At 37.1% G+C, this 11,302-nt stretch overlaps 1 pseudogene; it reads right to left on the reverse strand.

Moving 5' to 3' along the window:
• Positions 1-9,328: 9,328 nt before the first annotated feature.
• On the reverse strand, positions 9,329-10,033 carry LOC113882258 (annotated as a pseudogene).
• Positions 10,034-11,302: the final 1,269 nt, after the last annotated feature.

Below are 11,302 nucleotides of genomic sequence, written 5' to 3' on the forward strand. Positions count from 1 at the left end.
GACAAATTCAACAACATAAGGGGGAAAAACAAAACATCTATGTGGTATACAAAGTGTAAAATACTGAGAAACATTTTCATTCAGCAATATATTCGAAATTATGGACTGAAATTTCAGTTTCTGAAATTTTGGTACATATCCTTTTGAAACGTATGATCACAATTCATGCCTAAATATCTTTCTATTTAACTGTCTATATAGTAAAACCTGGGGCTTCCCTTGTAGCTCAGTCAGTAAAAAATCTGCCTGCAATGCAGGAGGTCTGGGTTTGATCCCTGGGTTGGGAAAATCTCTTGGATAAGGGATTGGCAACCCACTCCAGTGTCCTTGCCGGGGAAATCCCATGGACAAAGGAGCCTGGTGGGCTGCCATCCACAGGATCACAAAGAGTTGGTTGCAACTGAGAAACTAACACTGTCACTGTCATAGTAAAACCTGCTTCCCATATGAGGTAAAGTGACAATTAAAATGATGCAGCAACAATTTCGAGGTTCAAAAAATGCCTAACCAGTTCATTAGGTTAAAAAGAGAAAAATTTTAAAGAAATATCACATTTTCCAAATCAGTTTATTTATAACAAAAGTGTTACTTCTAAACCCTGAGTATGGCTGAACAGACTTTGGAAACAAATACACACACACACCAAAAAAACTATCAGAGATGTCATATTGCTTAACTTGTATATAGTTTTATAACTTTTGTTTTGTTTTATAAATATAAAATTTGTTTTACAAATATTGTGACCCTGAATGCCTGCAATGTACTTTTTGAGAGTTCAGGTTTTAAACTCTGGTTTGGTACATATCCTTTTGAAACGTATGATCACAATTCATGCCTAAATATCTTTCTGTACTTACAAACTTTGTGACCTGTGTAAATCATTCAATGTAATCTCTGTATTGAAACATTATAGAATCTAACACACTATGGTTTAAATAGAATAATATAAATGAAGATTTTCAAAATTGTCAAAAATTGTATAGCAAATCATAGGCATGAAATAAGTTCAAAATATGTTTTATTATTCTTTTGTTTCCCCTTTTATATTTAGTTTCACATCTCTATAATTAGTTTTACCTGAGTTTTCTCAAAATCTACTCTTTTATATAACTATCTAAAGATGCTTTCCTGAAGGATGGAGAGATTGACTGGGTCATTATCATATGCAATTTTGGAAGATGTTGTTTTACTACTCACATGATTGTGTGGAAATTCCCTTTTGTGTCTTTCTCCATATCTTACTCTCTTCTTGGAAATGTATCAATAAATTTAAATTTAATCCAAGGGATCTTCTTTCCATAAATTATGAGGTCAACTGACTGCATAATGTCATGTGTCTTGTTTCATTCACAACATTCATAAGACCCTAAAAATGAGAAAATATCCAGTTCATTAACCCCTTGAAGATATAGATGCTGACATTTTCTCTAAGACTTTAGCAGACCTTGTATATAAAACAATTCATAAATAGTATTTCCACAGACACTAAAATTCACTCTCCAGCTAGGTATAAATACAAATTGATGAGTCTAACAAGTAACTAAATGTCTCTGAATGTAAGTTTTTGCATTTCAAGTTTTGAGTTCCCTTTTGTAATAACGGAGAAGGCAATGACACCCTACTCCAGTACTCTTGCCTGGAGAATCCCATGGATGGAGGAGCATGGTGGGCTGCAGTCCATGGGGTCACGAAGAGTCGGACACTTCACTTCACTTTGTAACAAGAGGCTATTGATTTACATATAAAAATGTTATTTGAGGTTTATACACAGAGGAATATGAAGCAGAGACTTTAATATTTATATACCAGTGTTCATAGAAACATTTTTCACAATAGACAAAAGGTGGTGACAACTCTAATGGTCATCAATTAGTGAATGTGCAAACAAATTGTGGTATATACAGACAATGGAATCATACAGCTTTAAATGGGAAGGAAATTCTGATACATGCTATCAGATGAATCTGGAAGAAATTAACAGTAACAGATGAAGAAATTAAAGTATCAGATAAATCTTGAAGAAATTATGCTAAGCACAATAAGCCAGACACAGAAACACTTATATTTTATGATCTCCCCTTTATGCTGCTACTGCTGCTGTTAAGTCACTTCAGTCATGTCCGACTCTGTGCAACCCCATAGACGGAAGCCCACCAGGCTCCCCCATCCTTGCGATTCTCCAGGCAAGAACACTGGAGTGGGTTGCCATTTCCTTCTCCAATGCATGAAAGTGAAAAGTGAAAGGGAAGTCACTCAGTCGTGTACGACTCTTTGCGACCCCATGGACTACAGCCTACCAGACTCCCCCATATATGGGATTTTCCAGGCAAGAGTACTGGAGTGGGGTGCCATTTCCTTCTCTGCCCCTTTATAAGGTACCTAGCATAGTCAAATTCAATGAGATGGAAAGTACAACAGTACAACAGGGACTGGAGGGATGAGGAGACAGGGAGTTACTTTTTTACACATAGTTTCAGTTTGAGATGATGAAAAAACTCTGTTAGATGAAGAATGTTCTTTTATATTTTACCACAACTAAAAAAAAATATTATGGAAAGGAGTTAAATATCTACACAGAACAATAACATTAAAAATACCGTGTACAAGGTACCAGTTTGTAAAGAACTATCATAATCTTTGGGTTTCCCTGAGAGCTCAGAACCTGCAATACAGGAGACCCTGGTTCAATTCCTGGATTGGGAAGATCTGCTGGAGAAGGAATAGACTATCCAGTCCAGTATTCTTTGGTTTCCTTTGTGGCTCAGCTGGTAAAGAATCTGCCTGCAATGTGGGAGATCTGGGTTCAAGTCCCTCAGTTGGAAAGATGCCCTGGAGAAGGGAAAGGCTATCACGATCTTCAGAAGAAGGCTATATCTTCAATATATGAAGATGGAAAATAAATAATTGTTTGATTTTCTAAATTATATGAAACATTGTAAAAAACTATTGTGCAGACCATATGCATGTCCTGTTATATTTTGTTATGTTATATTTAGACTCTATTTCAGTTTGAATTTAAACAATCAATACAAAATATTGGCGAACATTATTGTCATTGGACTTATTCCAATAGTACTTTGTAAAATGGAGTAAATGTACATACTATATTATTCCTGGAACTTTTAGCATAAAATACTTAATGTCAAATGATAAATCAAACAGCTCCTTAAGAAATATACATGATTAATTTCAAATAACTCTATTTTGCCCTCTTTTCATAGCAAGGAAGGTTTTTATGAATGTGTTACCTGGATTTTCTATTTCTTCTTTTGTCTCTCGTTCCAAATTCAGGCTTCTCCAATTTTATCTTTGGTTCTTGAAAATGGGTGGTTAGTTTGAGGAAGATGAGGCAGGAATGAGTGCAGAGAAAAGATCAGGACACACTTAGTGCCTGCAACTGAAAGTGCTTTGTTATATAGGATACATCTCTCTGCTGGCACAAGACATGAACATCTTGTTCAACTTTGATAACGTTTTTACACTCTGGATTGTAGAATTGCTCAGAACTGGCTTCAAAATTATACAGTTGATGTCACTGAATTTGAAAGCTGTCATTGAAAATATATCAGGAACAAATTTAAAACTTCATGAACAAAGTAATTGAATAATTGTAATAATGTTTTAGTCAAAACTGTAGAGCACTGGATTATTACATAAATTGACTTTATTTAGGATATTTTAAAACACTTATTTGACCATTTTAATATGGTTCATGGCTAGTGAACTAACAGATTTTATTTTACATCCTGATGGTGACATTAATACCCAAGGAGAAATCTCCCAGATAAGGGAAGATATGAATGGGCACTTAATCAACAATGAAGAATAAGTCACTTCATTGAGTTATTAAAAACAGTTTGTCCCGAAGGTTTGTTCAAGTTTAAATTCACTGAGGAATCATGCTCTAGAGGACTGAGAGAGTTTTTCAGTGCATGGTATATTTTCAGAGGCTTCTCCTGGCCAATCATTTTAGGGGAATTAAATGAAAAGAGAGCCTTCTAATAACAAAGAATAAGCCTCTTATTTGGGCTTCCTAGGTGGCGCTAGTGGTAAAGAACCCACCTGCCAATTCAGGACATGTAGGAGATGATGATTTCATCCTTGGGTTGGGAATATCTTCTGGAGGAGGGCGTGGCAAACCACTCCAGTATTTTTGACTGGGGAATCTCATGGACAGGGGAGCCTGGCAGGCTAAAGTCCATAGGGTCGCAAAGAGCTGGACAAGACTGAAGTGACTTAACATGCATGCAGTATGGTTGCTTAAACAAGAATCCTTTATTTTAAGTTAATCAGTGTATATTTGAAACTCTCAAGTCTAAGATGGCACTGGAATAAAGTAAAAGTCTGTCTTTGTGTATGACAGATGTATTTAATAAGATTCTCACTAATCAATTGACTAAAGGTACCATTTAACTTAGATAACATCCACATGCAAAATTTCAAATCAAACATTGTCCAAAAGAAAATAATCTTTCTTAAAAAGGAATGCAGTGACATTGAAACATGTAGAATATCATGTAAGAAACGAGTTGCCAGTCCAGGTTCGATGCGCGATACTGGATGCTTGGGGCTGGTGCACTGGGACGACCCAGAGGGATGGTGTGGGGAGGGAGGAGGGAGGAGGGTTCAGGATGGGGAACACATGTATGCCTGTGGCGGATTCATTTTGATATTTGGCAAAACTAATACAATTATGTAAAGTTTAAAAATAAAATAAAATTAAAAAAAAAAAAGGAATGCAGAAATAGGTAACTAGAACTTACAATTTGAAAGACACTATTATAAATTACTATAATAAAGTATAGAAACCAAACACAGGAGTCTTTAATATAGCTATGGCAAGTCCTTAAATCTGAATCTCTCTACACATGGTCTATTAAAACAAACAGTGCAGCTGAATACGCAATAAGATCACATATAACTAACACTTTATCATAACTGAGACACTGAGAATAAACAAATTGAAAACTGATTCTAAATAAGTAAATAAGCATCAAATTCCAGAAGAGAAATCTGGAGTTTATGGTCCAAGCTTGAGAGGAGAGAGAGAGAACTTGCAGAGAGTACTGAGAAGAAAAGAGGGAAGTAGCAATCCCAAGATACCGCATAGCCATGATCATTTAAAAGAGTTGATCACACTAATTTTTTAAAACTTTTTATTTTGTATTTGGCTCAGATATGCATATGACACCACCCTTATGGCAGAAAGTGAATAGGAACTAAAAAGCCTCTTGATGAAGGTGAAAGAGGAGAGTGAAAAATTTGGCTTAAAACTCAACATTCAGAAAACGAAGATCATGGCATCCAATCTCATCACTTCATGGGAAATAGATGGGGAAACAGTGGAAACAGTGTCAGACTTTATTTTGGGGGCTCCAAAATCACTGCAGATGGTGACTGCAGCCATGAAATTAAAAGACGCTTACTCCTTGGAAGGAAAGTTATGACCAATCTAGATACCATATTCAGAAGCAGAGACATTACTTTGCCAACAAAGGTCCGTCTAGTCAAGGCTGTGGTTTTTCCAGTGGTTATGTATGGATGTGAGAGTTGGACTGTGAAGAAAGCTGAGTGTCAAAAAATTGATGCTCTTGAACTGTGGTGTTGGAGATGACTCTTGAGAGTCCCTTGGACTGCAAGGAGATCCAACCAGTCCATTCTAAAGGAGATCAGCCCTGGGATTTCTTTGGAAGGAATAATGCTAAAGCTGAAACTCCAGTACTTTGGCCACCTCATGTGAAGAGTTGACTCATTGGAAAAGACTCTGATGCTGGAAGGGGTTGGGGGCAGGAGGAGAAGGGGACAACAGAGGATGAGATGGCTGGATGGCATCACCGACTCGATGGATGTGAGTTTGAGTGAACTCTGGGAGTTGGTGATGGACAGGGAGGCCTGGAGTGCTGAGATTCATGGGGTCACAAAGAGCTGGACACAACTGAGTGACTGAACTGAACAGAACTGAACTGATGGTAGCTCAATTTTTGGTTTTATAAGGAATCTCCATACTGTTCTTCATAGTGGCTGTAACCAATTTACATTCCCACCAATAATATAGGAGTGTTTCTTTTTCTCCACACCTTCTCCAGCACTTAATGTTTGTGGTTTTTTTTGATGATAGCCATTTTGACTGGTGTGAGGTAATAGCTCATTATAGTTTTGATTTGCATTTCTCTAATAATTGACAAGATTGAACATGTTTTCATATGCCTCTTGGCCATCTAGTGTACAATAGCCAAGAAATGGAAGCAACCTAAATGTCCAATGACAGAGGAATGGATAAAGATGATGTGGTACATATATACAAAGGAATATTACTCAGTCATTAAAAAGAATGAAATAATCCACTTGCAGCAACATGAATCGACTAAGAGATTGTCATACTGAGTCAAGTAAGTCAGACAGAGAAGGAGAAATACCATATGGCATCTCTTGTAAGTGGAATAGACAAAGAAATGATGTAAATGAACTTGCAAAACAGAAAAAGACTCTCAGACTTACAGAACAAACTTATGGATGCCAGGGGAAAGGATGTAGGGGAGGGATAGTTAGGGAGTTTGGGATGGATGTGTACAAACTTCTATAATTTAAATGGATAACCAACACAGATCTGTATAGCGCATGGAACTCTGTTTAATGCTATGTTGCAGCCTGGATGGGAGGGGAGTTTGGGGAAGAATGGATACATGTATATGTATGACTGAATCCCTTCGCTGTTCACCTAAAACTCTTACAACATTGTTAACTGGCTATCAGTTCAGTTCAGTTCAGTTCAGTCGTTCAGGCGTGTTCTACTCTTTGCGACCTCATGAATCATAGCACGCCAGGCCTCCCTGTCTATCACCAACTCCCAGAGTTCACTCAGACTCACGTCCATCGAGTCAGTGATGCCATCCAGCCATCTCATCCTCTGTTGTCCCCTTCTCCTCCTGCCCCCAATCCCTCCCAGCATCAGAGTTTTTTCCAACTCTTCGCATGAGGTGGCCAAAGTACTGGAGTTTCAGCTTTAGCATCATTCCTTCCAAAGAAATCCCAGGGCTGATCTCCTTTAGAATGGACTGGTTGGATCTCCTTGCAGTCCAAGGGACTCTCAAGAGTCATCTCCAACACCACAGTTCAAGAGCATCAATTTTTTGACACTCAGCTTTCTTCACAGTCCAACTCTCACATCCATACATAACCACTGGAAAAACCATAGCCTTGACTAGACGGACCTTTGTTGGCAAAGTAATGTCTCTGATTTTCAATATAAGCTACCACATGACACTGCAATTCCACTCCTAAGCATATATCTGAAGAAAATCGTAATTTGAAAGAATACATGCACCCAATGTTCATTGCAGCAGTATTCCCAATAGCCAGAACATGGAAGCAACTAAACTGTTCATCAATAAAGGAACTCATAAAGAAGATGTGATGTATATACATAGTGAAATATTACTAAGCCATAAAATGAACAAAATGTCATTTGTGCAGTATGTATGGGCCTAGTGATTGTCATACTGAGGGAAGTAAGCCAAATAGAGAAAGAAAAATATCATATATCACTTATATGTAGAATCTAAAAAAGACTATAAGTTAACTTATCTACAAAACAGAATTTGAGTTACAGATGTAGACAATAAACTTATGGTTATAGGGAGGGGTATAGTTGGGGAGGGGTAAATTGGAAGATTGGGATTGACACATATACTCTGTGATATATAAAACAGAAATGCAATCTCACATTGCATCACAGCAAAGCAATGGGCCCATAATCCTGAAGTTCACTGAACTTATGTTTCCCTATCACTCAGAAACATGTTCTATTCCATCTGTTTCTTTAGCCCTTTCCACTTTTCTTTTTTTTCTTCTGCTACTGCATATGAAGAACATTGATGGCTCATATTTCAATGTAGATATGAGGTGTGAGTATGTCTGAGTTGAAATTATTTGATGGTAAGGAAGTTAAAGGAAATTGTACATTCCTCATGTTTGGGGCAGGGTTTTACCTCTTGTCCAGTAGTCAAAATGTGAATGATAAGAGCAAAAAGGATTGACCATTAATGATACATTCTACATTTGCTCCTAAAGATGCAATTATAATCTTTGCAAATTATTCTGGGCCCTAGGAATTTGCTGCTTATTAAGTGTATCAGTCAAGCAGACTTTCCATTTAGCTGTTGGTTGGGTCCCACTCATGGGAGCAAACAGGAGATCTGAGAGTGAAAATTAAGATCACCAACATATTAATTCCCCTAGCACTTTCCCTTAAGATGCATGATTTGGAATGATCATACCTTTCTAGTCAAGCCAAGGCTCCTGTCAATGACCCTTATTCTTTAGCTATAGCTATTACCATCCTCTAAAAAAAAAAAAAAAATCCTCCTTTGGCCCCTTCATAGATTGGATAGTAGTGACTTTGCACTGTTGCTAGCAGTAAGTACATCATCATTTTTAAAAGTCTCTTAATCTTGAAAACTTTGTCAATAGCTTTCAGCTGTTTCTTTGAAGACTAATATCTGTTCCTGTCAGGACACTGACATACAGGTGGGGATTATAATATTTAATGTGCACATTTTTATAGAAGAATACCACAAGCATTCCCACTGAAGCTATAAATGAATCCAAATTTCCTTTTTTCACAATTGTTATCTTGGGTTTTCCTGTATCAAGTAATATAATAAGGAGAAACACAAATATCTTTAGCTAAACACAGCATCTTCTCCTGTCTAAATATCCTGAACTGCAAACACATAGACATTGACTTGAGGAATAAAAATTTTCTTAAATACAAATGCATAATGCATCCACAGAAAGTTACTGTGCTGAAATAATAATTTTAACACTTTAAAATTTTAAAAACACTTTTTTTTTGCCTCAGAACTATGTTCTAACTATTAGCCAAAATTACTTTCCCCCATTAATTTGGAAATATATATATTTTCAAGATTAGCTTGTTTTTTACTTCTGAAAATAAAGAATTCTTTCTTCTACAGTGTTATTTTAATAAAAACTGAGAAAATTAAGTTACAAGGTGAACTTTATTTTTTTCTGCTAATGGCAAAAACACCTGTGCCTTTTATTCATCTTAAAGAATTTCTCTATTAGATTGGTTCTCTATTAGACTGATTCTAATTTTGGGGTGCTTTTGTATAAATGAAAAAAAAAAACCTTCTTGTAGAGTTTGTTGAATTGACTAAATCGTCCATTGTTAGAATTGACTGCCCATTTATTGCTTTAGGATTAGTAACAAATACATCAGTGTGGGTGACACATTCTTATTTTTACCTACAGTTAACTTTTTGTACCAGAGTTTTGCCATATACAGTTAACTTTTTTATACCAGAGTTTATACCAGACTTTTCACCTCTGAATTTCTCAAGGCATATATTAAAGGGTTCAGCATGGGAGTGTCGATGGTACACAGCACAGTTATTGATTTATCAATGCGAAAGTTGTAAACAGGTCTCATATCCATGAAAATACCAGGAATGAAAAAGAGGACCACCACTGTGATGTGGGACTTCAGGTAGATAGGGCTTTGCACCTCCCTTCCTGTCTGTGAGCTCTAAGGGAATTTAAGATGACCACATAGGACACTAGCAGGAGGATAAAGATAACTGTACAGATTGCGCCACCGTTAGCAACCACTCTGAGACCTGCAACGTAAGTGTCAGTACAGACAAGGCCCAACAATGGGTAATGTCACAGATGAAGCAGTCAGTGACACTGGGACCACAGAAGGGGAGTCCGTACACAAAGAGGAGCTGAACCACCAAGGGCACAAGACCTCCCACCCAAGCCACCTCCAGCAGCAGGATACAAACCTGCCACTTCATGATGGTCAGGTAGTGCAATGGCTTACAGATGGCCACATAGTGATCATAGGCCATCATCTCCAGAAGGAAAACCTCAGAACCTCCAAATAAGTGTTCTAGAAAGAGCTGTCCCATGCAAACTGGGAAGGAAATTGTTTTTTTTTTTTTTTTTTTTTTTTACCACTGATTAAGTCTATAATCAATTTGGGTGAAATGGTAGTGGAATAAACTGTATCCCTGAGTGAAAGATAAGCAAGGAAGTACATGGGGAAGTCCAGAGAGGGGCTGGCAAAAACAGTCACCATAATGAGCAAGTCGCCCACAATTGTCACAAGGTAGATATACAAAAACAAAACAAATAATGCATTTTGCCCCTCAGGATCCCGAGTGAAACCCAGGAGAATAAATTCTGTTACTTTGCTACTATGTTCCATTTAGTCTTCTGTAGGTGGCTCAGTATTAAAGAGTCCACTTATCAATACACTAGACACAGGAGACAGGCTCAATCCCTGGGTTGGGAAGATCCCTGCAGAAGGAAATGACAGCCCACTCCAGTATTCTCGCCCAGAAAATCCTATGGACAGAGGAGCCTAGCTGGCTACAGTCCATGGGTTCACAAAGAATCAGCCACAACTTAGCAAATGTTTCAGAAATAAGAATTCAGGAGAACCAGACCTATACTGAGATTGTGAACAGGACTGTAAACATATCTGTTACATTTTGGAACACATCTTATCATTATATCTTCTATGGTGGTTTGCACATAAAACACATATAGTAAATATCTACTGAGTTCTTTCAATGAGCCCATGAAGACTTCATTTGGGAATTCTGTTATTTTTCAGATGATTCTGTTGGGGTTTCAAGAGGTTATATCTCTATGTCTTAGAGCATCTTCTACAGAGAGGAGTAATCAAAGGCCTAACAGGCAAGCATACATTTAATAGAACTTTATTGAAATTATGTCAGTTCTTGGCACAAAAGCCATCAATGACAAACTGGTGAAAGATCTCTGCTCCCCAGAAATTTCCTCTCTGGTAATGACAATCAACTATAGTGAAGAATAAGGAAGCTTGGTGTGCTGCAACCCATGGGGCTGGAAAGAATCAGACTCAGCAACTGAGCAACAACAAAACTGACATACTGACAACAAACCACAACCCAGTCCTTTGAGTTGGTAGTGTTCTTAGTGAGTACCATTACAATATGACTTATGTAACACCAAAAATAACTTTTGGAGTAACTCCCTTAATATTATGATAGTCCACTATTAGATATTCAATCCTTAATGTCTCAAACGCTGTTTGATTTTCATGAATCTCATTGGTTCTATCAAAGAACTGTACCAAATATAGATAATTAAATAGCATATTTTTCCTACAGTAATTACTTGGTCTGACTCTTTGATTAACAGATTTTTAAGGAACTGTAATTTTCTTCATTTAATCTTTTTTTTTAAATTGGAGTATAGTTGCTTTGCAATATTGTATTAGTTTCTGCCATAC

This window comes from Bos indicus x Bos taurus, chromosome 23 (assembly GCF_003369695.1).
Source record: "Bos indicus x Bos taurus breed Angus x Brahman F1 hybrid chromosome 23, Bos_hybrid_MaternalHap_v2.0, whole genome shotgun sequence".
NCBI classification, from domain to species: domain Eukaryota; kingdom Metazoa; phylum Chordata; class Mammalia; order Artiodactyla; family Bovidae; genus Bos; species Bos indicus x Bos taurus.